We start from the raw sequence: 4431 nt of genomic DNA on the forward strand, positions 1-4431 counted from the left end.
TCGTCATTGATGACTTGGAAAAAGCGGCACCTATGTTGCTCTATAAGTTGGAGACGATCTTTCCACCCGGCTGCTTCTTGCCGATGCAGCATTTGATTGTGCACCTCCCGTATGAGGCACGGATGGGGGGGCCATGTAGGACCGTTGGTGCTATCCAATCGAGAGATGTCTGAAGACTCTTCGCAAAAAATATAGAAATAAAGCCAAAATTCACTACTAGGGATGTGTACATCAATGATGCTCTTCTTTCGTCACTGAAGACTCCAAAATCGTCACATATATTATTTTATGACGGATTTGTGACGATATGGTATTCGTCATTGAATGCGCGTCATATTTTACCTACCGTGACGAAACGTCTATTTTCGTCATAGATGTGCATTTGTTCTATGACGAAATGACCGTCGTCATAGAAGTGTATTCTTTCTATGACGATCTATTTTTGTCATTGATATAGCCCCTTTTCGTCATGACTTGCCGTCTGTTAGGCGGCCAGACGACGTCTGCCACGCTGGCAGCTGACGTGTCTTGTCCACATGGCGCGTCCACATTGCATGTGACGTGTCCGACCACGTGGCAGCTGACGTGGCCAGTGATGTGGATGGTCCACGTGTCCAATTTTTATTAGGCCACAAGGCTTGCTGTGATAGGTTCTCATTTTCGTCACTGAAGTAAATAGAAATTCGTCACATAATCAATTACCAAATCATCACAGAAAGGTCAGATAATTCATCACAAGTGCACATGCTGATTTCATTATAGAATGCAAATAATACTGGAATGACCAAAAGCTTCCATAAATTAACAGATCCAGTATTCCAATGACCAACAACTTAATCAACAATTCTAAACTCGGTTCACATAACTCACTAGACATCACATTTGAACTACTAGTTTCATCTCAGTTCACATTAACATCACAGGAAATAATAAAAAGTTGCCAACCACCAGCAACATAAGTTACTACATAAACAAAATCACCAGCAGACCCCTTGCTTAATGAACCAGCAGCTACGAGCAGCGCTCATGTCGAAGAAGCATTGTTGATGGCCAAGATACGCTTGACCAGCGCATTGTTCTCCTCCATTGCCTTGTTGCTTATCTCTGTCAGCTTCTTGTACTCCTCCATCTCCTTTTGTGTCCTCGCCAGCTTTTCCTCAGCTTCTTCACTTCTCTTCCTGAGTTCATCGATTTCACCTTGTACAGCAGCAAGAAAAAAATACCCTTGAAACTTAATATGGACTACAATAATGAGAGTTGATCTGCCCAATAAAGAAAAAAATACCCTTGAAACTTAATATGGACTACAATAATTGAGTACTAATGCAAACCTACTACAATTAAGACATTTTTTGAACAAAGAAGGCCAGTTCAAGGCAAACCTGACTTGTGTAAAGCGAACAAAGAAGGGCAGTTCAAGGCAAACCTGACTTGTGTAAAGTGAACAAAGAAGGGCAGTTCAAGGTTTATAATTGGCTAACAGTGTCTTATTCAGTACAGCAGTTTGGAGAGGTTCACTAGATGCAATTAAAAGCTTTAAGGCTGCTGTTTCAGATGTACTGATGATCAGGAAATTGTATTAGAGCACTCCAGTTTTTTTAGTAAAGAACATGATTACCTAGTAATCAGCGAGTTAAATGGTTTCTAGTGCTGCCACATGTAAATTATTACATGCACATTTGTACAAACAGACGGTAAAGATTCTGAATCACAATCACTTGCTGTGTAACAGTAGCTGATTTATAAATTATTACAGGCACATTTGTAAATTAGTTGAATCAAGACTGTAAGCAAAGAATGCTTACAGACTTATAGTTTACTAGTTGTGTAGTAGTAGCAGTTTATAATTACAGGCATATTCATACAATGATTCTAAATCAGAATCAATAGTTAAGGTTTCAGGCAAATATAATGAAGTACTGAAAAGGGGCAGAACAGAGGATTAAGTGTGCAGGTTCACATTGATCGAATAGAAAACAACAATCAAATAGAAAGGGAACTGACCCATTCTCAATTTTTCGACAGGGTCTCCATGTCCATGCTGCTGCTCAAGCTATGCTTGCTTCCTCCACTGCACATATGAGCATGAATAAGTAGAATTGTCAATTCTCTTGGCAATAGCAAGAAAACGGATTGTTATCCGACTAAACAAATTTCTTTAGATACTAGGTCCACGTTCTCTAAGTCTTATTATAATAGCACAAGAACACATAAGGACATGTGCATAAGGAACAAACTAGCTGATGTACTGAAAAACAAGTAAACATGCAGGATAGTGTGACATGCAGAATCACATATATGTGTGCAATGCTTCAGAACATCAAAACTGATCAAAACTACATAACTAGTGCTTGAGCTATGGCTCAGTTAAATATTTAATACATTAGTAAAATATATAGGTACTACTAGTAGCAGATTTACTTTTTATTTATAAACTATTATAGACACATGCATACAATGATTCTGTATCACAAATATTTAAATTTCCACAAGATTGGTGAGATGCAACAAAAATGAAATTTATCCAATATGAGAAATATTGGCTGTGACCAAGAATTATTTCCATCATGTTTATCTAATGCAGTCAGAAATTATGCGCAATTGGCCGATGAGCAATCTAACGTTTTGCACCCACTTTTTCCAACACAATATAATTCAAGTATTCAATAAATCGGATAGCAAATAGCAACTGAATGTAGGGACTACACATGTTTTCTGTACCTTTTTACAACATACGTCCTGATGTGCCTGTGCTTGCCGTCACCCAGTGTAGCGCCACTCTGTCAGTCTGGCTCTGCATCAGAACAAAGCATGTTTTTAATATTATCGAATCTAAAGCAAAGTAACCTGAAGCAGGGCATCACCACAAGTAACCTGGGTGCAGAGATAGGCAACGCGTGTAAGAAATCCTCGAGCCCAAGCACATCAGCGTATAGCCCTGCAGAGGAACCAACAGAAAGGAAAACTACTAAAATAATTTTGAGACACCAAATAATCTCAAATAAAAATTTGATAAACATCAAAGTTGTAGAGGTCATTAAGATCTACAACAAACCTTGACAAAGCCGAATAACATCTAATAATATTTAAAATTATGAAAACAGAAACCCATGACAACAAACAGATAAGCAATACTACATATTAGCTCGATTCTATGTGGCAGCAATCCTTGCACCTAGAAGTAGCAACAGGATGTCACTTGCTATTTTGCTGAAAGGAAGAGTGTTCCAACACCTAAACTGAGCACCTTCACTCTAAGCTCACCTCTAATACTAAAGGATGCTTGTAACGTAGGTAACAAAAGAAATAACAGTAAGCTCTGCTCTAAGTGCCACAGACCCATCTTTGAAGCCAAACCAAATTGTTGTGAAACAAATCGAGGAAAGCACATGAGATAAGGTAGCACCGACCAGTCCTGCTACATACCTACTATTGTAACCGCATTTCTAATACTCAATCACCAACACAGAAACCATGACAAAACAAACAAAAAGTAATACTACGTTTTGCTTCCTTGCACCTAACAATAGCAAGAGGAGGCCAACCCTTGCACCTAACAATAGCAAGAAGATGGCACTTGCTATTTCACAGAAAGGAAGCGTATTCTAACAGCTAAAATGAGCACCTCCCAGTCTAAGCTCTCTTACTCAAATTCATGACAACAATCGATGCTTACAACGTATAGCTAAGTAAAGATCTAACAGTAACAGTAAGTTTTGCTCGATTCTAAGTGGCACAGATCAATCCTTCCAACCAAATGAAACTGGTGTGTGACCAGTTGAAAGGGGAGACTAGTCTAACAGCAAAAATGAGGACCTACCAGCCTAAGCTCGTTTCTAAGAAACAAAATCATGACCGCAAATGCTTATACAACGTATATATAGCTAACAAAAGAACTAACAGTAGGTTCTGTATGATTCTAAGTGGCACAGAGCAATCCTTGCAACCAAAATGAAACTAACCGTGGGGCGCTGCCGTCGAGGTCCCGAGGTGGCCATGGAGGGCCGGTGCCCCAGAGGCGGTGAGCGTCGCCGCCGGGGAGCCGTGCGTGCGGGTCGAGCCGCGCCGACTCCGGACCACATCCACGCGAGGCGAGGGCGCACGGGGGAGGACGAGCCGCGGCTGCTACCGATGGAAGGAGGAGCCACCGCCTCCGTGCTGGAGCCATCGTGGATGGAGCGCTGCTCGCCGTGCGCGTGAGGTGGGAAGGGACGCCGCCGCCGGTGCTTGGACTGGAGAGGACTCGACGCTGCCGCCACCGGGAGGAGGCGCTGTGTAGTGCACTTTTGTGGGAGGATCCATGGGAGGAGCCGCCGTGCGTGACTTTTCTGAGATCCAGATCGAGACGCCTGGAGAGAGAAGAGAGAAACGAGAGTCACGGCGTGATTAACGAGCCAGTTAGATGTGCGAGGCAAACCACAGCCACGCGGA

At 41.9% G+C, this 4431-nt stretch overlaps 1 long non-coding RNA gene across 1 annotated transcript; it reads right to left on the bottom strand.

Annotated features, from left to right (window-relative positions):
* Positions 1 to 773: 773 nt before the first annotated feature.
* Positions 774 to 4431, bottom strand: LOC136481546 (uncharacterized). Its single transcript, XR_010764754.1, has 5 exons — positions 3963 to 4431; positions 2875 to 2938; positions 2722 to 2794; positions 2005 to 2071; positions 774 to 1197 (listed from the first exon to the last, which is right to left on the bottom strand). It is a non-coding gene; the product is annotated as an uncharacterized lncRNA (long non-coding RNA).

This window comes from Miscanthus floridulus, chromosome 9 (genome assembly GCF_019320115.1).
Source record: "Miscanthus floridulus cultivar M001 chromosome 9, ASM1932011v1, whole genome shotgun sequence".
NCBI lineage: Eukaryota > Viridiplantae > Streptophyta > Magnoliopsida > Poales > Poaceae > Miscanthus > Miscanthus floridulus.